The 27052-nt window shown below is 43.3% G+C and overlaps 1 protein-coding gene across 3 annotated transcripts in view; it reads left to right on the top strand.

Moving 5' to 3' along the window:
* The window catches only part of inpp5a (inositol polyphosphate-5-phosphatase A), a 499011-nt gene that overhangs the window by 136676 nt on the left and 335283 nt on the right, over positions 1-27052 (top strand). The window contains exon 1 of one of the 3 annotated variants that reach the window (XM_080205596.1): positions 5333-5351. The exons of the other annotated variants lie outside the window; for them this stretch is intronic. The gene's annotated coding sequence lies outside the window, so the exon portion shown is untranslated. Of the gene's footprint in view, positions 1-5332; positions 5352-27052 lie in introns of those variants that run through there. 3 annotated transcript variants of the gene reach the window in all.

The raw sequence follows: 27052 nt of genomic DNA, 5'->3' as shown, positions 1-27052 counted from the left end.
TGTTTGAGTTGAGATTTTAGCTGTTTGATTCTAAAACAAGTATCAAATGTGAATGGATGTTGCTCCAGTCTAATGTGTGGTTTGAATATCTGTGTTTTAGTGAAGAAGCAAAAATACTTGTAGATTTTTAAAACACACCAAAATCACCAATTTAAGAGATTGCCAGCCCTACATATGGTTTAAATGATTCAATTTCACTAACAGTATCAAGCTTCAGTTGGCTTTTAAATAAAGCACAATTGGAGTGAAGGCCTATGATCATCTGTCTAGTGCTGGAGACCATCTGTGGTACAATAAGGAGGCCACTTGAAGCTAATGATCTTATTCCTGAAGGTGAGGCTGCCTGGGGTTCAATGGGCATCACAAATCTCAATGTTTGACTCACCGTTACTCAGTCCGTCAGACCTCTTGCCGGGTGTACTGGCGTTGTAACTATTTTAACTTGGCTACAATGCTTTGCAGAATGGCAACACTTCAAAGCTGACTGGCAATATTATCCTGGCTGTCAAGTGTTGGAGTGAGATTTATATGATCAAACAGACTGGATTCTGATGACAAAACCTCCTTAAACATGGACCCATTCTCATTTTGGACAGTAGGGTGAAGGAAAATTGATCACGTTTGTAAATTAAAACCTGTGAGTCTTGTGCTAAATGAGTAAAAGTGCAAAGGATATGCATTACTTACTGATACTTGATAGGAGTTGGGTCTTTTGAAATCTTGCTTTCCCTTGTTCCTGGGACTTGACCTGAAGTACAAATAGCAGAGTTTACTACCAGGTTAACTGCGAGAATGGTGCTACATTCTTTGCCCCATCAGTGTTTGTTTTGGCACAGATTTCCTGGATAGAGTTGTTCTATTCTAGGAAAAATTATCACCATTAAAACCTGGAAAACCTCCAATTGTTTGAGAAGTCTAGCTGTGAAGCACACTGTGCTGAAGATAAATATGTTTGAGCTCAGCAAAGAATAATCAATGAAACACAATCTGTGTCACTGGGAGATTATTGGACGACACATGTACAATGGCATTATGACTTACTCTGTTTTAACAAATAATCTATTTATATTTAACATTATTTTCTCCTTAGTGTTTTGATCCAAGAGAGAAAATTCTGCATGAATGGATGATGAGAAGGTTGACTGATGAGGACAGACTGTGTAGACAGTGGCTTTACTCATTGGAATTCAGAAGAATCAGGGTGGATCTTATAAAAACATATGAAATTATGAAGGAGATAGATAAGATGGAAGCAGGGAGATTGTTTCCTCTGGAAGATGAAACCAGAACTAGGGGGCATGACCTCAAGATAAGGGGGAGCAGATTTAGGACTAGGTTGAGGAGGAACTTCTTCACACAAAGGGTTGAGAGTCTGTGGAATTCTCTGCCCAGTGAAGCAGTTGAGGCTACCTCTTTGAATGTTTTAAAGGCAAAGATAGATTTTTTTTGAAGGAATTAAGGGTTAAGTGAGCCGGCGGATAAGTGGAGCTGAGTCCACAAAAAGATCAGCCATGATTTTATTGAATGGCAGAACAGGCCTGAGGGACTAGATGGCCTACTCCTGCTCCTAGTTCTTGTGTTCTTATGTCTGTTTTGTGTAATCTGAATTGAGAAGAGTGGATTGGAATGACTGCTGTATGCTGTAGGTGATTTTGTATGTCATAGAATCATAGAATCCCAACAGTGCAGAAGGAGGCCATTCGGTCCATTTGAATCTGTACCGACCACGGTTCCACCCAAGCCCTATACCTATAACCCCCCCCATATTTACCCTGCTAATCCCCCTGACGCTAGGGTCAATTTAGCATGGTCACTTAACCTAACCCACACATCTTTGGGCTGATGGGAGGAAATCCACGCAGACGCGGGGAGAATGTACAAACTTAACGCAGTTAGTGACCTGAGGCTGGAATTGAACCCGGCTCCCTGGCGCTGTGAGACAGCAGTGCTGGCCACTGTGCTTCCCCTTTTACTTGTATAATGGTGATTTTTACTGGTTTATGCTGAAATACAAGCAGTTTGATTCTAGTCACTGTCCAGATGATGTTGACATTGTGCAAAAGTCACGCCTGTAGTTGCATTGAACTTGAACAGGTCCATAAAGACTAATGGATTCTTTTGGCCCAAATATTGGTTCAGTGATGGGAATGAGCATGGTAGTTATCCTTTTTTTTTCCTCTCTATTTCCAAGCCCACTATCTTTACTTCTAAGTACCAGCACAACAAATAACGGAACCTGAGGAGGTGATGGCTTGCTGGAATTATCGCCAGACTATTAAACCAGAAACCCATCTGATGTACTGCGGCCCTGGGTCCGAATGCCCCCACAGTGGATGGTGGAATTTGAATTCAATTAAGTTTATCTGGAATTAAAAATCTATAGATGAAAGCATCATCGATTGTTGGAAAAACCCACCTGGTTCACTGATGTCCTTCAGAAAAGGAAATCTGCCATCCTTACCTGGTCTGGTCTACAAGCGGCTCTAGATCCACAGCAATGTGATTGACTCTCAATTGCCCTCTGAAATGGCCTAGCAAGCTATTTAGTTGTATCAAGAAGGCAGCTCACCACCACCTTCTCAAGGACAACTAGAGATGGGCAATAAATGCTGGCCATCAATAATGTGTACAGGCCAAGTAAAGGCAACTAATTTCACTAACAATGTGTTCAAGCCAAGTAATGACAAAGACCTTGCACTAGGGGGGCGGGGGAAGAGAAGAAACATTGAATTCATTTTTGGGGATTGTGGAGAAAGTTGCCAGTTTATTGGCCCAGATTTTGTCACCAGCAACAAAGAAATGACATCAGCCAAATCATTACAATTAAACTTTTCTGGAGATACTCTGTGGGCTTTTGCGCTGGCATCCAATGCTATTCGAAAGTAAAAACAGTGTGATAGCCCTGTGGAGGGGATCTGAGACTTTGGGCAAGCAGTCAGATTGAAGTATCGTTATTGAGATAGTTTCTGGTTGAGACAACATCAGTTTAGAATAGTTAATTGAATGCCAAATAATGTTCAGAAAGTGAAATGAGAAGGAAAGCAAAATAGGGATGTAAGAAAAATAAAACAAATGGGGGGAGAAAAAGCTGAAGAATTGAAAAAAAGATCTCCAACAATAATAAAATTTGAAAGAATGAGATCTGCACTTATAAAAAGATTTCTCAGTGCCAGAGAAGTGACAGCCTTTTAACTTTGTTCTGGTATATTTGGAGGTTATCTATCACTTAATACTCCAATTTCACACCATTTGTTTGATTGGTCAGTTGCTGAGTGGGATATCCTTACTTGTAGCTTGTGGAGGAATAGGGCAACTTGGACAACAACTTGCTGATTTCCACATTTAACTGCGCGTGTGCAGATAGCGGATGTTACTGTCCAATTTATTCTTTGGTAATGGCGAACACTGATATCTTCACCATTATTTCCACCTCAGAATCAGGGCTATTCTACTAAGTAGGAGCAATTAAGCAGATCATGATCTGGTCTCCACATGCGACTCCCCACCCCCCCCCCACCTCTTCCTATCACTGGAGACCTTGCTCATCGCTCTCATTAACCTCACTCTTCCTCCCACCCCATATGCGTTTCCTACCCTCCCTGCCTTGGGACCTCTGCCACTTTCCTCTCCTTCGGTTGCCAGGCAGCTCACTGCAGTGCCTCTTCCGGCCTCTGCAGTGCCGTGCCTGGAGGGACTGGAGAGTTGCTGACCAAATGATTGGTCAGGGAGAGTGGTGGACATGCTGCCAATCAACCTCATTGAAGCGTCATATGACACTGGGTCTGCTGGAGTCAGCAGCGATGTGCTCTGGCTGAGCCTCAGCAAACCTAAAAAAAAATCAGGTCCATGTTTGTAAAATGGACTTGTTTGAATACAGAAAAATCTGGCAAATATTTGGAATTCTTAATCCCAAGATAAGAAAGTGCTTACATCAAGTGGGACAAAACGGCTGTGGCTGGTCACTTGATACATAAAGGGAACTAAACTAGCTGATCCAGGCCAAAGACACGCTAGATAATTCTGGGTATTGATACCATTGACCTGATTTAATTATGCCAGAAGATGAAATGGATTGTTTGGCCAGTTAGGATGATGGATGCCACCCCACTGTGTCTCTGGACTGCCTCTGCAAGAAACTACAAAAGGTCATGAATGTAGGAGCCCAGTCCATCACGCAAACCAGCCTCCCATCCATTGACTCTGTCTACACTTTCCGCTGCCTCGGCCAAGCAATAATTAAGGACCTCACGCACCCCGAACATTCTCCCTTCTACCTTCTTCCATCGGGAAGAAGATACAAATGTCTGGGGTCACGTATCAACCGACTCAAGAACAGCTTCTTCCCTGCTGCTGTCAGACTTCTGAATGAACCTACCTTGCGTTAAGCTGATCCTTCTCTGTGCCCTAGCTATGACAATAACATTACATTCTGCACTCTCGCTTTTCTTTTCCGATGCAAGAAGCAATACTTTTCACTGTATGTTAATACATGTGACAATAAATCAAATCAAAGCCCAGGTGTTTGAAAAGAAATCATAGAAATCCTACAGCGCAGAAAGAAGCCATTTGGCCCATCGAGTCTGCATTGATCACAATCCCAACCAGGCCCTACCCCCATATCCCAACATATTTACCCGCTGATCCCTCTAACCTACGCATCTCAGGACTCTAAAGGGCAATTTTTAGCATAGCCACTCAACCTAACCTGCACATTTTGGACTGTGGGAGGAAACCCATGCAGACACGAGGAGAATGTGTAAACTCCATGCAGACAGTGACCGAAGCTGGGAATCGAACCCAGGTCCCTGGAGCTGTGAAGCAGCAGTGTTAACCACTGTGCTACCGTGCTGCCCAGAAATGCTTGTTAATATTTCTGTGGTTGTGCGTTAAGGTCAGCCATGCCCCAAATATATTTGGAAGTGGGACCTCTCTGTGGAAGACAACAGCATATTTAAAAATAGCACAACCCAAGTTGGAGTCTTTAATTTGCTATCTTTTCTCAGCTGAATTTGTAACCCAGATCTGCGATTGAGAAGGAGCTCGAAACAGCACCAGACGCTGAGCGCTCAAATGCAGTCTGTGCAGTGGGTCTGTTCGCTTACTGCAGCAGTTATTAGTGACCCAGAGCACAGCATAGCTTGGCAGATGTCTCATCTGCACTAGCAAATTAAAATAACAAGCAATTAATGCAATACTTGAGCCGGCAGAGAATAGCCTTTCCTTTTTTAAAAGATAAATAATTGTTACAATAGAGAGGCACTGTAATAAGGTCTACTTGGAATGTGAAAAGTCTCTGTGGTTACTGAAATCCTTTAACAGTGGAGCAGATCATTGAATAGAGCTGAAATTAAGTGAGTATTTATAGAATGAATGGTGATTAGATGGTTCTATTAATTGCAGTTTGAGTAGTAGCGCAGCATTTGACAAGTAGGGTATAGAGGATGAAAGGTGAGATGGTTGGCCTTGGAGATTCCGTTTTATTTATGCTGTTATGCTCCAGCTATATTTGTTTCAATCAATATACAGGCTATGCTTTGATCTGCCGTGAGCCATGAGAGAGAATTATTCACAGCATTGGAATCATCTCCAGCTATAAGCGGCTCGCAGTTTCCTTCTTTCACCATCTGTGTACTTACTGTACACTTTTGGCAGCCTTCAGTAAAGATTATTTCAAGAGGCTGAGTCTGGAATAGCTCCAGCACCTTTTAAATAATCAGGAAACGAAAGCTCTTGCGTGACGTTCAAGTACAGGAGGGAACTTTCCATCTCAGAGTTTTCTCCCCCTGAGGCAGAGAAAAAGATTGGAGGGTTTCTGCACCCATCTTCCTCCACTCCCCCTCACCCCTGTCACAGCTTCTTGCCCAGTCAGACAATTAAACTGGCCTTCCAAAAGATCCCAAATCCCGGCCAGCCTCAGTTTTCACTCGGGCTTTGGGATGGGCAGCTAGGCTGTCTGGTCATACTATAGATGCTGTAAAAAGTCTCACAACACCAAGTTAAAGTCCAACAGGTTTATTTGGTAACAAAATCCACTAGCTTTCGGAGCGCTGTTCCTTCGCCAGGTAAGTGGGAGTTCCGTTCAACAACAGGGCATATAAAGACACAAACTCAGTTTACAAAATAATGGCTGGAATGCGAGTCTTTACAGGTAATCAAGTCTTGAAGGTACAGACAATATGAATGGAGAGAGGGTTAAGCACAGGTTAAAGAGATGTGTATTGTCTCCAGCCAGGACACTTAGTGAGATTTTGCAAGCCCAGGCAATTCATGGGGGAGTTACAGATAATGTGACGTGAACCCAAGATCCCGTTTGAGGCCGTCCTTATATGTGTGGACTTTAACCTGGTGTTGTGAGACTTCTTACTGTGTTTACCCCAGTCCAATGCTGGCATCTCTACATCATACTTTAAATGCACAGTGATATAAATGTATCAAGAGGCCTCCCGTGTAGCTTTGAATGCTCTATTGTGTGAGGATCAGTCAATACCAGCTAGGGAGGAGACTCACAAAAGGTAAGCTTGACGTTTTCCTTTGTGGCTCCAGTAGGAGCAGGGATGTTCGATACTACAACAGTGGTTGCTGATAGAATTTTTGGTTTCCCTCCCTCAGAGCTGACTGGCACACAGACAGTGGAGTAGTAAAATCAGGTGCCACGGTAGTGGTGCTGTGCCTATCACCTGCCACCTCTGCTGATTATATTACCCACCCTCCATTGAATAATTGAGGCCTTGCTGCTTACGGGCCTCCTCCCAGCCCGACATTTTACCAGCATTGTGGGGTGTCTACCTGGTGGCCTTTTCGTGAGTTGAGGGGGCAGGTGAGATCCTCCCTAAAGGGTTACCCAGTGCCCCCTCCCCACTATCTGTTTTCCCCTCCTGAACAGGGTCCCACAATCCCTTACCAAGCATTCTGGACTAGCACTGGCAGAAAACCTCAAGTTACCTTTTTAATTCAACTCCATTAACAATGATTGTTGGGGACTGCCTGTCTGATGTTGTCCTGTGCCAATTAATGGCCTGACAGATATTAATTCATTGTGGGCTGACCTGACTGAGTGAGGTGGGCTTGTTTCTCACCCACCACCCCCCCCCCAGCCACCTCCACACCCTTTTCAACAGACAATGGAGCTACCCCCCTCTGCACAAAATTCCTGCCCACGTTTCAATTATTTTTCATGCAATGAAAGGAGTGGCCCAGTGGTGAGCACTGCTGCCTCACAGCACCAGGGATCCAGGTTCAATTCTGGCCTCGGGTGACTGTCTGCTTAGAGTTTGCACATTCTCCCCATATCTGTGTGGGTTTCCTCCAGGTTCACCAAAAATGTGTAGATTAGGTTGATTGGCCATGCTGAATTGCCCCTTACTGTCAGGAGGGCTGGCAGTGTAAATACTTGGGATTACAGGGATAGGGCCTAGGTGGGATTATTGTCGTCATGGGCTCCATGAGCTGCTTCCTACACTGTAAGGATTCCATGAAAGTCTTTACTTTTCATTTATGTTTTATTCTGAGCTCCACAAAGACTGTTTATGCTTCCCCTGCCCACAGATTCTCCTGCGTTCTTCCCATGAGAATCCTCCCCTCAGAATCCCACTCTTCACCTCAGAGCCAGCAGGTAACCTGGCCTACCGAATTTAATAAAGAGCAGCCGGTGCTTCCAAAGAATTGGAGGGGAAAGGAGCCCAGGAATGCAGTGATAGTTTCTCTATGGTCCTCTATCTAATACATGAAACAAAATGCATTGAATGTTGCATGACTCATGGTGGCACAGTGGTTCGCACTGCTGCCTCACAGCGCCACAGATCGAGTTTTGATTCCTGGCTTGGGTCACTGTCTGTGCACGTTCTCCCTGTGTCTGCTTGCGTTTACTCCTACGATCCAAAGGTGTGCAGCTTAGGTGAACTGGCCATGCTGAATTGCCCATTAGTATCCCAAGGTCTGTAGGCTAGATGGATTGGCCATGGCAAATGTGTGGGGTTAGTTAGGGTTGGGGAAAGGGCCTGTAGGAGAGAGTTGGTGCAACCTTGATGGGCTGATTGGTCTCCTTCTGCACTGTAGGGAATTTATAGACTGTACTTTGGGCTGGAAATGTTCTTGAAGGCCCTTTTCAGTCACATTTTTAAGTATTAAGATGAGGCTGCACGTGCTTGTGATACAGTTTCATTATTTGCCCTCAGGTTCCTTATTCAGAAATCTAAGTAATCACAAGCATTAGTATTCATGTTCTGCTGTCTGTATATTCTTACACCGTCAGAGTGATCTCTTATACATATCAGGGAAGGTGCAGAAATGGCAGTTTAATCCTCTGAGATATTTTCTTTTGTCCATTTTCGTACGCTATGTTATCCTCACACAGCTTGCCTCACTTTGCTGGCAACATCTTTCATATTGGAAGCAAAGCCTCTGCCAAAGCTGTCACTCAGTCACCTCACAGCAATACCTTGCTGTTCGTTTGCAATTATAACTGATTATAACGTGACAGGTGACCGGAAAATGCATTTCTGTGTCACAGGAAAATGGAAATACTTACTGCATTTAATTGCAGTTTTTATTCTCTGAAAAACCATCAGCAAATTACAGTGGAAATGCAACTGACCTTGCTCAGCTCATTAACCATTAGTGAACAAATTCTTCCATCATTTGTTTTTAATTACATCCATCACGAACAGGCACTTGAAACTTTATTTATGTTTGTTGACACAAACTGACTGACTAGTTTAATACTCCAAATATGCTGCTCAGTAAGTTCCTGATGTTACAGACTTTGAGCAGTACTAAAAGTTTAAAAATTATTAGCACTGCAATGAAGTTACTGTGAAAATCCCCTAGTCACCACACTCTGGCACCTGTTCGGGTACACTGAGGGAGAGTTTAGTGTGGCCAATGCGCCTAACCAAGCGTGTCTTTCGGAGTGTGGGAGGAAACTGGAGCACCCGGAGGAAGCCCAAGCAGACACAGGGACGATGTGCAGACTCCGCACAGTTACCCAAGCTGGGAACTGAACCCAGGTCCCCGGTATTGTGAGGCAGCAGTGCTAATCACCATGCTGCCCATGGTTAATGTTAATTCTCATTCATTTCACTGTGTTTTGTGGTTATATCCTGTGAAGGCTGTAAGAACATAAGAACATAAGAAATAGGAGCAGGAGTAGGCCAACTAGCCCTTCGAGCCTGCCCCGCCATTCAATAAGATCATGGCTGATCTGTCATGGGTCAGTTCCACATTCCCGCCCTCTCCCCATAACCCTTAATCCCCTCTCTCATCAAAAAGCCATCAACCCGCGTCTTAAAAATATTTAGCGAGGCAGCCTCCACCACTTCAATGGGCAGAGAATTCCAGAGATTCACCACCCTTTGAGTGAAGAAGTTCTTCCTCAACTCTGTTCTAAACCTCCCCCCCTTTATCTTGAGGCTATGCCCCCTAGTCCTACTATCCTTTCTGAGCGGGAAGAGTCTCTCCACCTCTATCCTATCCATCCCATACCCTGAGTTTTATGTTAGTAAAAGGCAGGCTCGTGATTCTGCTGACATCAATGTCATTTGACAACATAAAGGAATAAGTAAGAAAACTCAACAGTCCTGGGGTTCTCCAAAGACGTGATCTTCTTGTCTCTAAGACCTGCCGTTGGAAGCAAAGCAAGTCCAGGCCTCTTGTCCTTTTACCTCTAGTGAAGGTTTAATAGAGACCAGTGATGTACGGCCAAAGAGAAATGAATGGAGGCGAGTTTCAGCCTAGCAAATCTCTTCCAATGTCAATCAGAAGCAGAGACATTGTTTGTAATGTCTATTGTTGTGGTTAAACTTTGATATGAGTAATAATTGCACCAAGACTCTGTACTCCCCAGAGCTGGGGTCAAAGGAATATTTCATGAGATGCTGGAAAAACTAATTTTAGTTGCATTACTGTAGATATTTTCATTATTAAGCTGTGTTTCATATCACTGTGTTGGATGGAGAGCTCTATATGTCATTTCAATAATATTGGTGTAGAATTTGGAGCAACAAAAGTTCGGAAAGTATTTGGATTTTATATAGCATCTTTCAAGATTTCAGATGTTCGAATCTACTTTAGAGCCAATGATGTACTTTTGAAGTTGTAGTATGTAGGGACATATAGCAGAAAACATGCACACAGCAAGGCTGCACAAAAAGCAATGAAATCATTGACCAGGTAATCTGCTTTAGTGTTGTTAGTTGAGGGATCAGTGGCGGCAGGAGGCCAGTGTGAACTCTCTTGCTCTGTTTCAGTCAGTGGTGTGGAATGTGTCACATCGACTTGCAAGAACAGGCAGGGCCTCGGTTTTAGTAACAGTGTCAAGCTGGTTTATGTACTCGAGTCTCTATCCGTAAATCCACAACCTTCTGACACTGAGGCAAGAGAGTTACCATTGAGCCATGTTTCCCACCTCATGACTGAATAGTTCATTACCATGGAAAGCTTTGTGAAAACCAAAAAAACATAATGTAAGGACTGGTATTGTATTCAAGAGCTAAACTTCTGCCAGATACATGAATATGTTGCTGATTTATGCATAAGATTTTTGTGACCCTGTGCAAACTTTCTTAGAGAGGGAACTTTGTAACGTATGAAGTGTTGTTGCTGGAGCTCAGTAACTGCCGCTATTACATAATTATGAAGGTGCCTGGCATGTTCCATGGTAAAAGCGTTTTCAAAGATGATCTATCACCCAGTCATCCTCTGTGCTCTTTTGCCACTAGATGGAGCTTCTCAAATTCTGGGAGCTGCAGATCCTCAAACCTATACCTACATTATGTTGACTCTTTTGACCAGAACAACACTTTCAGCAATAATATTTCCTCTGTCTCATCACATTGCTCTTTTCCAAGGCATCAGCCTCTAATCTGTCCTCTTCCTTATCCACATGCTATCCCTCTGCTTCCTCGTAATTCTGATGGCACCCTGCTCAGTCTCCTTACCAGTTCTCGCGGCTCTTTGACCAGTTTTGTGCTGTCTTATTATCTTGTCTTGTATGAAAATGTGGGCATGCTAGAATTCCATTTGGTTGAACGAGAGAAAAACCAAAGCCATCATCTTCAATTCTTGGCCAAAGAATTGCTCCATTTCTTGCTTAACTGTTTGTTGAGGCTGTGTGCAACACTGGAATTCTATTTGACTCAGAGATGCACTAGCAGGGCACGAGGCTCACCCTGCTGAGCACTGCACTCACCCTAGCTCCCCTGGGAGACTCGCTCACCAGGTGCATACCTTCAGAGGCCAGTCAGGCTTTGTGCTGACCCACCATCACGCTGCCATGGATGGACTTTCTGATGGGAAGGGATCATTCAAGTGTAGGGGTCTGATAATGAGATGTAAATGTGTATAAATGAGGTTCCCAACATTGAGAAACGCACCCCATCACTGGCAGAGGAAAGGAGCAATCGCATTAAGCACTCACGTAAAACATGACTTTCCGCTTCTTGCGATAATTTTGGTCCCTCGCCAACCTGCCTGGTGTGAACGGGAGCAGAAATCCTGGCCTCTGCCTCTGTAGCGAATGGACTGGCATGGTGACACAGCGGTTAGCACTACTGCCTCCCAGCACCAAGGACCTGGCCTCAGGACACTGTCTGTGTTGAGTTTGTACATTCTCCCCATGTCTGTGTAGGTTTCGTCCAGGTGCTCCAGTTTCCTCCCACACTCCGTAGAAGTGCGGGTTAGGTTGATTTGCTATGCTAAATTGACCCTAGTGTAAGGGGATTCGCAGGGTACGTATGTGGGATTACAAGAAGAGGGCCTAGGTGGATTGTGGTTGGTATAGACTCGATGGGCCGAATGGCCTCTTTCTGCCCTGTAGGGATTCAATGAAAACAGCCATCGCACTCTGAACAAGGGGTGATTGTGTAAAGCACTATGAGATATCACAGTGTGATAAGGGACAATATATAAGTGTGAAGGTTGTTATCCTTTATGTTTAAAATTAAATGGTCTTTGGAGTTGATGATTCATAGTTTCTGTCTTTTTAAGCAAAGCATGTGTAAAACTGTTTTGGATATAAACAAACATGCACATTTTACATCTTGGAATTGACAGAAAATATTCAATTAAGACTTGGGTCCTCGGTAAGTTACGATGGGAGAGAAACGTGTAAGAGAGATTGCTGGGGTAACAAGGTGCAGGGGAAGCAAGTTTATTGTGATGGGATAGAAAATGATGCTTGAAAAGCTAATGAGCTGTGAATCATGTGCCTTACACAACCAGCTGTTTCCATGGTTCTGGAAGCAGCGACTAAACCACATAGATTGCAGCATGTGCATAAGACTGTGTGTGGAATTGTTAGTATTTTCCATTAGTGAGTACCATACTCTGGTTAAATACTGAACATGCCTCTCTGCTGTTAAATGTAGAAAGTAATTTTGCCCCTCAATGCTTACTGTTCGGAGAACGCAAATAGAAACTGTGTTTAATGTGCTAATAGAAGGAACATGCCCCAGCATAAGTGCTTTCATGTGAGCTTGCCTTTGTGTACTGTGCTTCTGATGAACCATCATTATTGGACCATCTGGAGTTCTCAAACCTTGAGCACATTTTGCCAGGCAACCCTCTAGTTTTCAACATGACATGTGTGAAAGATTTATTTGCAAACGTATTTTAAACAATAAATTAGTTAAATCAAGTAATCTTTTGTGATGGACAAAGTCTACCGAAACTAAAGAGAAGCTTTCACTTAGCAAGTAATATTTTTTGTTCAGTGGCTGAAAGCATTTGTCCTGATAGTTGCAGTCAGTTCATTATTTTCCTTTCTTCTGTTTTTTGTCGGGTTTTTTTCTCACCAAAGCTTTTCCCTGCCCACCTCCAAAATGTTTGGTTCCCAGATGCCACGTGCCTTTTCCAGCTGAGGAGTTAGGCTGGCAACTTCTTCCTGGCCTCAGAGTAGGCCTCCCTCCGGAGCCGTCTTCTCGATTTATACCATCCTCCAGATATCCTGCTGAAATCAGCCAGGTTGTGCGGTGTATCACCGACATGCAACTGCACCTTGCAACTCCATGAGATGTTTCTTTGAGCTCCAACATTATCATTCCTATCATTAATCTCTGTTAAAAGTCTTCCCACAGTCGCTGGACTCAGATGACAAATGATCAGTGGAAGCCCACAGAGTGACATCTTAGTTGGGGCGGTGGGTAGTCAATGGGAGGAGGGGGTAATTGGTGGAGGCGGGATAGTTGGGAGGATATGGGTAGTAAGGGGTGGGCCGGGAGCCGCATTCGGGTTAGGGGCTAATTAGGTCAGGATGGGAGGTGTATGGTTGTATGTGGATTGGGAGATGGTATGGGGTGAGCTGATCTGTTAATCACTGACCTACACCAGAAATTAACAGAGCAGTGGGCGGCATGGTGGCATAGTAGTTTGCACTTCTGCCTCATGGTGCCAAGGACCCGCATTCAATTCCCAGCTTGGGTCACTGTGTGGAGTTTGCACTTTCTCCCCATGTCTGCATGGGTTTCCTCCGGGTGCTCCAGTTTCCTCCCACAGTCCAGAAGATGTGCTGGTTAGCTGTATTAGCCATGCTAAATTTTCCCTCAGTGCAGCTGAACAGGCGCCAGAGTGTGAGGATTTTCACACTAACATCGTTGTAGTGCTAATGTAAGCCGACTTGTGACACTAATAAATAAATTTAAGAATTTAAATTTAAGAATTTAAATTTAACGTGTATCAAGCTGAGTGTTGGGGACATTTTCAGGGGGTAAAGGCAGAGCAAACATTCCCAATAGAAGTTTAAATTTCCTGTACGGTTATCGCGTAAATCTGTGTCTTAGGGCTTCCAAAAAGTCCCAATTGGAACAGCATCAAAACATTTCCATGTTCACCCAGTATTTCAGTATAATTTTTTCTCTCTTTTCTTAGTTGCCTAGGAAGTAAATAAACCTTAATGAACTCTCAGTAGGAAATTTTTTCCTCGTATCCACAGATTGGTGGTTTGATGAGATTTCTGAATATCTGTTGTTACAACAGCCGACTATCTTTATGCTTCAGGCAGTCATTATATTCCACTTCTGTTTGTCAGTAATTTGTTTTATTATCATCTCTCACCATAGCTTTCTCCTGTACGCTCTCGTTACCTCCCCCTTGTTATTAATTGCTGCATCATTCAGAGTGGTTCGAAAACAGTTGATATTAACCCTTCCTTGTGATATAAGGTATCCTTTGCAATGGAGGAGTCTGATGCGTAGAATATCCAACACTGAGAGTAAGTGTGCTTATTTATCTTTAGAAGCCGAGAAAGGTATAAACTAGCTAAGTTTGGGAGGAGGTGGGTGAACATATAAAATATGTTAGTCTGCTAATCCACTGGCCTTCCCACACAACCCCAATCCAGTCCCCATAATGTGGAAGAGGTGGGTAATGGTACCTCTAACCTGCCAGCCCCCTTTGTAGCCAATAGTTGCCCACTGAAGGCCACCAATCTGACTTGGCTGCCATATGTCAACTGATAAGAGATGGATAAGAGTGGGCAGGCTGTTTTTTTCCATCGGTTTTGATGAAAAGGTGAAAAGAAGGATGTTGGGTTAACCCCTGTGGGCAGGCTGCCCTGTTCACATCTGGGGGCAGACCTCATGCAATCTTACTCTATCTTTGCACCTTCCCACTTGGTCTTCAAATCCATCCATCCCATCCCCCATGCACTCTCCCCGGGCTCCCTGAGCCTTTCCCATCCTAAAGCTGTACTTACCTGAGTCTGTGATCATGTCCTTCACTTCCCAGGGCCTCTTTGCAGTCCCAGGAGAGCCTACCAATGAGTTCTGGCACTACTGATACACAACCACCCTCGCCCCTCCCATAAATTTTAGCCCTGTGTAGTTTTGTATCCTAGGTGCAACCTTCTATTCAAAATTACCCTCCAATTTTTAATACCATGGTTCAAGTGGACTCAGATCTACACTCTTTATTTCAAGCATGTTCACACTCTAAAATTAAAACCTCTAGCTGCTGGTGTCATGATATAAAGTGAAGTCTTTCCCACCATGTTCTGCAGCCTTTTCTTTCTAGTTTGGCATTACCTGACCGGAGTAAAGCTTCCCTGTCTATATGGAAAGGGTCGTATGCAGAATGAAAATAAACCCATCTGCCTGTGTCCTTTTCCTACGTGGATCTTTTGTATTTGATTTTCTAACTGTCTACGCTGAGACTGGGAGAGGACGGGACAAGTTAACTGAGTTGGTGAGATGGTTAGCTGCAAGTCAACAGCATTGGGGTTCAATCATGGATGGTACAGTAGCAGAGTGGTTAGCATTGCTGCCTCACAGTGCCAGGGACACGGGTTCGATTCCTGCCTTGGGTCAATGCCTCTGTGGAGTTTGCTTGTTCTCCCCATGTCTGCTTGGGTTTCCTCCCACATTCTGAAAGGTGCTTTGACCCAAACAGGCATCGGACTGTGGTGACTAGGGGAATTTTACAGTGAGTTCATCACAGTGTTAATGTAAACCTTGCTTGTGACTAATAAATAAACTTTTTTTTTAAACTTCTTTTTCTGCCTGAGGCAGATCTGGGGCCTGCCTCTGTTTGCCACCCACAAGAAAAGAAGTCTCGGTCTTTGGCCATTATTAAACAAAGGACAAAGAAGTCGGGAAGACTGAGATGTCACGTACCTTGTAGACTTAAAAAGTTGTGCGTTACTATGCTTTCAATATTCTCCCGATGCCCTTTGAGTGGACGTAGACAACACAGGCTGTGCTGGGGGTGTTGGCTGTCATAGTGGATATTGAAAAGATGCTTGGAAGGGGGTACTGGAGATGTGAAAATTCTGACAATACGAGTGGGACTCTTCACTACTGAGCTTTCAGATCGTAAAATTTAAAAACAAAACTTTGAAAGACATTTGAGTACAAGAGCAGAGAGCATGAAGTTGGGTTACACGCCTCCAAGTTATGTACCTTTAACATATCTCACTGCAGAATCACTAGAAATTTTCCATCCCAGAATAGCTTATTGTGTTTTCCTATTGATTCTTTTACAGTTTACTGGAGCAGATCTTTGAAACAATTTTTTTTTATATACCGGCCTCATTGTTTGCTTAGGAGGGTGATGGTCAACGAAAACCTTTCAAAGTTTGCTGAAGTATTTGCTTTCAACATAAAATGATAACATGGCTCAACATGGGAGAGAGTGCCTCACTGAATACGTTCTGGTTTCTTTACAACGCCAACTCATCTGTTTTCAAAATGTGACTTTCTTCAATGCATGAATGAAATGCAGTGGCTTTTCCGAAGGAGTCCGGCTACAATAATAGTTGACGTCAAGGCTTCAGGGTTTTTATGCTGGAAAAACTAATTGCAAAAAGCAGGCTTGTTATGACAGCAGTAATTCAGCACAAGGCTTGGCTTGTTTTTAATGTCAGGCCAAGTGATTGTGCAGATGAGCAAATGATTGAAGATGGAAAGTGTAATGAAGGATATCCGTTCATGCAAGACAAAACATATTTTGTTGTGGCTGAAACTTATTAACATTAAAATTGTGATAGGAAAACAACACATTGATTGGTAGTACAGAAAATCATACCTGTTAGTGTGTGAGAAATCATAAACCCCCTTGCTTAGGGCCTAATTCACAATAATCATAGAGTCATACAGTGCACAAAGGGGCCATTTGACATGCCGAGTCTGCACCAACCACAATCCCACGCAGGCCCTATTCCCATAACCCCACACGTTTACCCTAGCTAGTCCCCCTGACACTAAGGGGCAATTTAGCAAGGCGATTACATCTAATGAGCATGCTTTTTGGATTGTGGAAGGAAACCAGAGCACCTGGAGGAAATCTACACAGACAGGGGGAGAACGTGCAAACTCTGCACAGACCCAAGCTGGGAATTGAACCCGGGTCCCTAGTACTGTGAGGCAGCAGTGTTAACCACTGTGCCACCATGCCGATCTGGTGTTCCAGATCTCTTGTCAGAAGTAGTTTAAAGATGACGCATGATATCAATCTGAGATACACGCATGGCATGGCCATGCTGGCTGACCTGCAACCTGTAAGTCCTTCTGATACACCTAGGTTAGGTGTAAGAGTGAGAGAAGATTCACTAGGCTGATTCCTGGGATGAAGGGGTTGTCTTATGAGCAGAGGTTGAGCAAGTTGGGCCTACAGTTATTGAAATTGAAAGATGATCTTCATAGAATCTCTGCAGCATAGAGAGAGGCCATTTGGCCCGTTGAGCCTACGCTGACTCTCTTAACCAGGCCCTATCCCTGTAACTCCACATGTTTACCCCGTTAATGCTCCTACACACTTTGGGACACTACGGGATAATTTGGTTTGGCCAATCAACCTAACCTGCGCATCTTTGGATGTGGGAGGAAACCCACGCAGCCATGGGGAGAATTGTGCAAACTCTGCACGGACAGTTACCTGAGAACCAGTGGATGTGATTTATTTTGATTTTCAAAAGGCCTTTGACAAGTTGCCGCATAGGAGATTGTTAAATAAGTTAAGAGCCCATGGTGTAAGATCCTGGCATGGATAAAGGATTGGCTGACTGGCAGAAAACAGAGAGTGGGCATAAAGGGGTCTTTTTCAGGATGGCAGCCAGTGATTAGTGGTGTGCCTCAGGGGTTGGTGCTGGGACTGCAACTTTTCACATATACATTAACGATTTGGAAAAAGGAAGTGAAGGCACTGTTGCTAAGTCTGCAGATGATACAAAGATACGTCGAGGGACAGGTAGTATTGAGGAAGTAGGGGGACTGCACAAGGACTTGGATAGGCTAGGAGAGTGGGCAAAGAAGTGGCAGATGGAATACAATGTGGAAAAGTGTGAAGTTATGCACTTTGGAAGGAGGAATGGAGGCATCGACTATTTTCTAAATGGGGAAATGCTTAGGAAAGCAGAAACACAAAGGGACTTGAGAGCCCTTGTTCAAGACTCTCTTAAGGTTAATGTGTAGATTCAATAAGCAGTTAGGAAGGCAAATGCAGTGTTAGCATTCATGTCGAGAGGGCTAGAATTCAAGAGTAGGGATATACTTCTGAGGCGGTAAAAGGCTTTGGTCAGAGCCCATCTGGAGTATTTTGAGCAGTTTTGGACCCCATATCTAAGGAAGGATGTGCTGGCATTGGAAAGGGTCCAGAGGAGGTTCACAAAAATGCTCCCTGGAATGAAGAGCTTGTCGTATGAGGAACGGTTGAGGACTCTGGGTCTGTACTCGTTGGAATTTAGAAGGATGATGGGGAATCTTATTGAAACTTATGGGATAGGGCGAGGCCTGGACATGGTGAGGATGTTTCCATCATTAGGAAAAACTAGAACCAAACAGCACAACCTCAGGCTAAAGGGACAATCCTTTAAAAAACAGCTGAGGAGAAATTTTTTCAGCCAGAGAGTGGAGAACCTCTGGAACTCTTTGCTGCAGGAGTCTGTGGGAGCCAGGTCATCGAGTGCCTTTAAGACAGAGATAGATAGGTTCTTGATTAATAAGGGAATCAGGGGAATGGGGATGAGAAAAATATCAGCCATGATTGAATGGCGGAGTAGACTCAATGGGCTGAGTGGCCAATTTCTGCTGCTGTCTTATGGTCTTATAAGGATGGAATCGAGCCCGGGTCCCTGGCACAGTGAGGCAGCAGTGCTAATCACCATGCCACCAATTCTTAATGAAACATGTATGATTCTGAGCGGCCTGACAGTGCAGGTGCTGAATAAATGTTTCTGCTCAGGGGGAATCTGGAATTGGGAAGAATAGTTTAAATATTAGGGATTTCCCATTTAAGACTGAGATGAATAGAAAATTTTTCTCCGTTGTTGGTCTTTGGAATTCTCTTCCACAGAGAGCAATGGGATATTGAACGTATTCAAGACAGAGTTGGATTTTCGTTGACAAGGGAGTTGAGGTTTGTGGGCTGCAGTGGTGGTCAGGCCACAATCTGATCAGCCATGGTATTATTGAATGGTGGTCATCAGTCCCCTTTGCAAGCATTCTCTGCACTTTGTGGGACTGCAATATGGAGAGAATCCAGGATATAACAATAACATTTTACAGCAAAAATACATTTGCAGACTTCCATTGATAATTCCTCTAGTGCTTGGCTGAGAAAAGGCTAAACTAACGCAAGATATTCTGTTTAATTCACATTCCAGGATCATTTATTAAGATGACAGTCATACGGCTGTGAGCCTATTTTCTTTTGTTGGACTGTTATATTTCATGTACCTTTTTTTAAAAATTCATTCATGGGACGCTCGGTCAGCATTCATTGTCCATCCCTAATTCTCTTTGAGAAGGTGGTGGTGAAGTGCCTTCTTGAACTGCTCCAGTACATATGGCATAGGTACACCCATAGTGTTGTTAGGGAAGGTGTTTCAGGATTTTGAGCCCAGCAACAGTGAAGGAACAGCAATGTATTTCTAAGTCAGGATGGTCTGTGGCATGGAGGGGAACTTCTTGATGGTAGTATTCCCCTTCATCTGCTGCCCTTGTCCTTCTAGATGGTGGCAGTTGTGGCTACGGAAAGTGCTACCTATGAAGCCATGGCGAGTTGTTGCAATGCGCCTTGTAGATGGTAAACGCTGCTGCCACTATGCTTCAGTGGTGGAGGAATGAATGTTTGTGGGTAGGGTGCCAATCATGTAGGCTACTTTATCCTGGCTGGTGTCAAGCTTCGAGTGTTGTTGGAGATGCACAAATACAAGCAAGTTGAGAGTATCCCATTATACTCCTGACCTGTGCCTGGACAAGATTTGGGGAGTCAGGAGGTGAGTTACTCGCCACAAGATTCCTATGCTGAAAACCTCCAACCTCATCCATGGCTGGGTGCATGGAGTGAATGCTGCAGTGAATGGAGTTTTGGCTGAGCACCAAGTTCTTCATTCCCACTGGCAGCGGACAGGGTATGGATGGGCTTGGAGAATCTGCCACTAGCTTCTAACTTCTTTGAGCCACAGTATTTATATGTCCAGTACAATTTACAGTCAGTAGCAATTCCCAGATGTTGATAGTGAGGGTGTCTAGAGGTGATGGTTAGATTCTCTCTTGTTGGAGATTGACATTGCCTTGCACCTGTTTAGCATGAATGTCACTTGCCAGCCCAGACCTGGATATTGTCCAGGTCTTGCTGCATTTGGACATGCTTTAGTATCTGAGGAGTTGCAAATGGTGCTGAACATTGTGCAATTATCAGCAAACATCCCCACTTCTGACGTTTTGACGGAGGGATGAAGATGAAGATGGTTGGGCCTAGATCATTACCCTTAGGAGCTCCTGCAGTGATATCCTGGAACTGAGATGACTGACCTCCAACAACCACAATCAATTGAAACTGAGAAAAAAGGGGCACCTTCTTGCAGTCCAATAGCAATGCTGCGGTGAGTTGGTCGGTTTCTTCGTGAGGCCTAGAATTTTGCCAATCTGGAATGAGCAAGTGGCTGCATGTCTCCCCAGTATAACAATGCTGAAACTGGGAAGTTGGGAGCATGAGGGATTTGAGGCTTGAGTATCATAATCTGTCCATCCTTTTTAAAATAAGAACACCACTGGACCTGAACCCAACAGAAGTCACTTGCACGTTTACAGAAATCATTGATACACGTTTCTGTTTGCTCTCCATGAACTTACCTGTTGAAGTCAACCAAGCTAGTAAATCATTTCACCTTTCATGGAGAGATCTTAATAGTGTAGATATTATTCATACCAAAAAATTCCTGCAGTGGTACCAATAAACTGAAGTATGTTCATAGTTTAGCTGAACAATCCCCTCAGCTATATACACTACCGCTTAACAAAATGTACAGGAATATTGCAGCTAGTTCATATCCTGCCTGTACAAGTTATTGTTTGGATAGCGTTTGACAAGAACCAGCTCATATCTTTTAAAGACTCTCCCAAAAATTGGACAGCCCACAACTGGGGTCGGGAATTCCGGAATTGGAATCCACCCACTGTTTCTAAAGGGCTCCCAAGACCAACCTGATTCTGTGAAAATCCAGGCCCAGGTCTCTGGATTGGGAATTGAACCAACAACCTTTCTAACTCTGGTGCTACTGCAACCAACCGAGGCACGTTGAGCATATTCTACAACAACATGCCTTTAGAGAGCACCTTTAACAGAGTGAAACATTCCAAGAACATTCCAGATAAGATACTGGCACTGAGCCACAGAGGGAGAGATGATACAGGTGACCAAAAGCATGGTCAAATAAGTGAGATTTCAAGAGCATCTTGGAGGAGGAGAGAGGTGGAGAGGTTCAGCGGGGAGGGTAGAGGAGGGGTGAGATTGATGGCTTTTGGGTTCAGGCAGCTGCAAGCATGCCGAAGTGGAACAATTTAAACTAGGGATGTATGAGCAGTCGGTATTGGAGGGATACATGTGGGTGTAATTGAGTGTAACTGAATTGATGTTTTTCTTGAATATTGCTGTCCATTATATCTGATCTAAACATTATACTTGATGTTGCTGTTGTTGTTGTTTGCACAAGGCAGAATCGTCTGATCCCACGGTGAGGATTTTTCTGGAACAGATTGCTAGGCTTGTAGCTTGAGGGGGGACCATTACGCATCAAGCACGGCTGACTAGGAGACTCTCCTGCTCTTATCGCCTTCCATTGGTGTGCGTTTGAAGATTCTCACATCTGTTGGCTATGTTATAAACGCACCTTCCTTGGCCATCATGTGCCAGGTTGTGTTTTGAACCCGGAGCTTCTAGCTCAGAGGCTGGGACAACATCCACTGTGTCACAAGAGCTCCTGATACTTGATGCTGTTAGTGGATTAAGTAAGTGGGAAATGTTCTTTCTCATAGTCTCCATCTCTGTGCAGTAGTGGTCTGCCTAAGGGCAGGCCTCTGCTAATTTCTCCATGCCTTGTAGTCTGAAGCCTTCCTGCTCAGTTGCTTGTAAGGATCTCCCATTTTCAAATGAAATGAGCTATGAGTAATATGACTAGGGAAAAGAGTACAAGAAATGGTTGCCCATTGCCTTACTCGTGTATACTTATGTGGATCCTGTCTGTAAGCAGTCATTCTTTCTCAAGATTTTAGCTGGTCCCCATCATCAGTGAAGGTTCACTAGTCTGCCGTTGGACATGGCTGGGCATGGGATCCTTACCTTGGCCTGCAGCGATGATGGCAGGGATGATCACTCCCAGAAGTCTCCAATGACCCTGCAGTGCTTTAATAATTCAAACAGAAAACTGAAGAAGAATTGTGCTGCCATTCAAATGCCTTAATGTGGAGGTGCTAGTGTTGGACTGGGGTGGGCACAGTAAGTAGTCTCACAACATCAGGTTAAAGTCCAACAGGTTTATTTGGTATTACGAGCTTTCATCACCTGATGAAGGGGCAATGCTCGCACTACCAACAAACCTGTTGGACTTTAACTTGGTGTTGTGAGACTTCTTACTTTTCAAAAAGCTTGGGTGATCTTTTGTTGTAGTCCCAATTTTATCCAATAAAGAAAGGTTTATGGGGCATTGGGTAGTGTCCTTGACTCTGAGCCTAAAACTCTTGAGTTCAAGTTCCATCCCAGGATTTGATGGCCAAGGAAGGTGAGTTTGGTAATGTGGCTAAACAGGTTGAGCATCAACTTGGAAAAACTTTTAACATATAGCAGAGGCTGGAGAAAATAATGGGAGAAATCCCTGATCAGCCATACGAGGGAAAGAAATTGGAGTTTCCACCATTACTAACCATAGCTTCAGTTTACAACATCTAAAAGTTATGTTGCCATAGCAACTCTGATTGCTTTTGGGCTTGGCGGGAGGGGTGCAGGTGATGGTGGTCTGGTTGGCTCAGTTGAAGAAGAATATTATCCAGTCACACAGATAGGACACAATGGCAAACAGTGGGTGTTCCCATTCATTTATAGACCCAATTGTAAGTAACAATGGTGAGAGATGAGCTGGCCATTTTTATTTATGATTAGGAATTTTGCAATTCGACCTGAGTAATCAGAAAACCAGCTGGAAATAGCAATGTTCTAAAGCCTATCACCATTTCTTTTTGTCTGATTCTATGAAGTCTACATGCAGTTCTTTGACGCCTGCAGGGAGAAAGTTATTTCACAGTCTCCGAAGGATCAGTTGATTAATGTTCAAATTGCTTTGGAGCCTGAAACAAGTCCATGTATCTTTTCTATAGAGGAATAGTTGCTAAAGACTCTTGTGAGCTCCATTACCAGTACCCCTCCAAGATGAACAAGACCCTTACAATTACTAATGAAGATTCAGTTACATTACAGTTGAAAGCACTGATTAATGAGCCATATATAGTGTTCTAGGACTTGGTGCATCCATAAGAACAGCAGACATTGTTCTATGCCCAGTGTCTGTAAACCCATGTTCAATATATTTGAATTCACATGAAGTCATTAGTCCAGGGTTGTCCATATGTAAACCACTAGCTACTCAATGATAATTGTAAATCCAAAAGGAGCTAATTGCATTTTGATCAACGAATAAAGCACAGGGAATGATACCGTTGTTAGGCATTTTATCTCCATTCTCATTCACCTGAAAAAGAGAATGTAGAATTGATGTATTTATTTAACTGTTTTATGTGCTTTGCTCCCTTTGTTACTGCCTCATGGTTATCTGCAAAAGAGGGGAGCACAAGTGAAAACATTGGACTTCAGCACCATGGAAACACGAGCAATACTGCTTGGAGAGGATAGCTTTTATTATGATCAACTTGACCAATGATCATTCCAGACCAGTTGAGGGTATCAAATCCAGCCTGTAATGAGCAGCTCCATCAGGGTAGAGCCTATCAAAGGGTGAGCAACATCTAACTCTCTTGTGGGGCATATCTGGAACATCTCATTGTGCAAGTCAACATTCTCAGCAAGCAGTTTGATGAGAATATGAAAAGTAGGAACAGGAATAGACTGACAGCTTCATGAAACTGCTCTGCCATTCCTTAAGATTATGGGTGAACTTGTACATCAAGTCCACTTTCTTGTTGTGTTCAATGTTCCTTAGTTCATTCGATGTCCAAGAATCTATCAATCTTTGTCTCATCAGCTGTGAGTATCCACAATCCTCTGGGGTAGAGTATTCCAAAGTTTCACAGTCTTCGCATTGAAGAACTTTTTCTTCTTCTCAGTCCTAAATAGCAAACTCCTTCTCCCAAGACTATGATATCTAGCTCTAAACTCCCCACCAAAGGGGACCGACTCCTGTTGAGTCTAATTAGAATGATACATGTTTCAATGAGATCAACTCTCATTCTTCTAAACTCCAGAGACAATATATACTGCTCAATCTCTCATCGTAGGACAACACTATCATCCCAGGAATCCAGCCTTTATTTCAGCCCTTCTGTTATGGTGGTCACAGAGGATGGACAACACATCTCCCAATGGGCCTTATGGAATACAAGCTCCCCTATTAGGTAACTGGAGGCTCGCTTAATAGGAAAAGAGCTGGTTTAAAATCAGCAGGCTCCACTCAGGGCAGCAGGCAAAAAGACTTTGGGGTTGACCTGTCCACCTTAGCTGCCGAGCAGCACTTTGAGCACATTGTAAATAAAAGGTGATGGTGATAGAAGATTGGCCTCAGTACGATTATTACCCCTTTCATGGCAACTAACTTCTCCTATAGGTAAGGAGACCAAAACTGTACATAACTCACAGGTGTGGCCTCATCAAAGGCTTATACAATTGCAGCAAGAATTCCTTATTCTTGAGCTCTATGACCTTGCGATGAAGTTCAATAAACCAGTTTCCTTCATAATCACTCATTGTACATTTCTTTATTCATTCAAGGGATGTGGGCTCCTTTGGCTAGGCCAGCTTTTATTCCCAATTCTAATTCCGAGAGTTGTGTACGTGGAGCCCCAAATCTCTCTGAACACCCACATTTAATTATTTCACAAAATTTACATAATTCCTGCTTTTCCATTCTTCCAATCAAAATTGATAAATCCACATTCCCCTACTCCCATTACACTACATTATTGAACTATCGATATTCCACTGCAACCTCTTTACACCCTCCCCATAACTTAGTCACCTAACTTTATATCATTAACAAACTTGGATAAATTACAGTTATTTGCCTCATTAAAGTTACTCATCTAGATTGTAAATAACTGAGACACAAGTACAGATCCTTGGGCGCTCTGCTAATTGCAGCCTCCCGTCCCAAAAATGACCATTTATTCCTATTCTCTCCTTTCTCTTTGTTAACTAATCCTAATATACTCACAAAAACATAAGGCCAAATCTTGTGTAACAATCTCTTTTGTAGCACCTTAACAGATGGTCTTCTGAATATTTACTAGTTCCCCCCCGCCCCCCCAATCTGTCCTGCTAGTTACACCCACAAAAAAACTCTAATACATTAGTTAAACATAATTTTCCTTTTATAAAACTGTGTTGACCCGACCTAATCATATTGTGAATTTTCAAGTGCCCTGTTATTAGTTCTTTACAATTAGATTCTACCATTTTCTTTACTGCTGATGTCAGGCTAAATGCCCTGTTTCTTTCCTCCTTTCCTCCTGCCCTCTTCAACTGCAGAATTACATTTGCTGTCTTCCAATCTATAGGGAGCACTGTAGGTTCCAGGGAATTCTGGAAGATCCAAATGCATTTACTATCTCTGTAGCCGACTCTTAACTTAAGTTCCCTTAATCCACTCACTACTCTTATCTCCATAAACTGGCTTTGTTTAAATTTGCCCCTTAGTTTCAGACTTAATCATGTCATTCTCAAACTTAATATGAAATTCAGCATTATGTAATCAATCTTCCCCAGAGGATCCTTTACCATAAAATTATTTATTATCCTTAACTATGACATAATATTAGATGTAATATAGCCTGTTCCCTCATTGGCGCTTCTAGAATATTGTTTCAAATGCATTCCATTCTCCAAGTTTCTCCTGCCAATGTAATAAAGCTGAAGGATCACTTGCTAATGCTAAATCTAACAATTAAACCTAGAGACTGCATAAAGGTGTAATGGGTCCATTAAAGGCTTATCAGGATTTTAACTGCCAAAGTTTTGCATTAAAAGAAAGTATTTGTTAAGTAAGTGACCATAAGAAGTGCATTTCTTGTTGTATACATGGCGGTCCTTCCCGTTAAAATTAGTGCACGTGACCCAAGTATTATCAACGTAGCCAGTGACTTCAATTGGATGACAACCCATTGGAATGATAATGCGTGTAGTCAACACCATAATAATAGTGGGTCTGTGCTGTCTTTATTTGGAAAGTAGTTATGCAGCTTAATTTCAAGAGTGTTATAACCAAGTAATTATATGTGTTTGAATAGGTATTGTCATAACTTGCCTGCCTCTTGAAGGAAATTAGCCTAAGGGTGACAGCCTGCTTAGCACCTTCCTTCAGCTGCATGCTAAGCTGCATTCTACTACACCTATTGCGGAAATCTCTTTCAGAAATATGAAGCTTGCATTTTCCATAGAATCATAGAACTCTGCAGAAAGAAGCCCATTGTCCCATCAAGTCTGCACTGACCACAATCCCACCCAGGCCCTATCCCCATATCCTACATATTTTACCTCTAATCCGTCTAACCTACGCATCTCAGGACACTAAGGGACAATTTTAGCATGGCCAATCAACCTAACCTGCACAGCTTTGGACTGTGGGAGGAAACCAGAGCACCAGGAGGAAACCTGCGCAGACACGAGGAGAATGTGCAAACTCAACACAGTGACCCGAGCCGGGAATCGAACCCAGGTCACTGGAGCTGTGGAGCAGCAGTGCTAACCACTGTGCTACTGGTCCACCCACTAATGTGCTGCCCACATTTTGTTTCCGACTTTAGTAACTTTTTAACCATTTTTAAAACTCAGGATAACAGTGTTATCCTGGTCATTTGTATGTATGCCAGTATGGTTTCACAGAAGGATATCTGTTTTGCTACTTGTTTTAATTGAACAATTATGGCAATTTGCCATTTTAGCACATATCAAAATTAACTTAACAAATGCCAACTCCAAATAGATGTCACAATTAAGGGATGGTATCCTGAGATTTCCAAAGTTTAAAGGTTGTAGGTGGAGGGAAAGATTGGGAGAGATCAATCTGGCCACATTTTGAGGTCCTAGTAAAATGAATTTGTGCCATAAGGGTTAGCTGTAGTTT

The sequence above is a fragment of the Carcharhinus amblyrhynchos genome, chromosome 17 (genome assembly GCF_965287045.1).
Source record: "Carcharhinus amblyrhynchos chromosome 17, sCarAmb.v2.hapA, whole genome shotgun sequence".
In the NCBI taxonomy this organism is placed as follows: Eukaryota; Metazoa; Chordata; class Chondrichthyes; order Carcharhiniformes; family Carcharhinidae; genus Carcharhinus; species Carcharhinus amblyrhynchos.
This window is presented reverse-complemented; position numbering and strand designations above follow the sequence as displayed.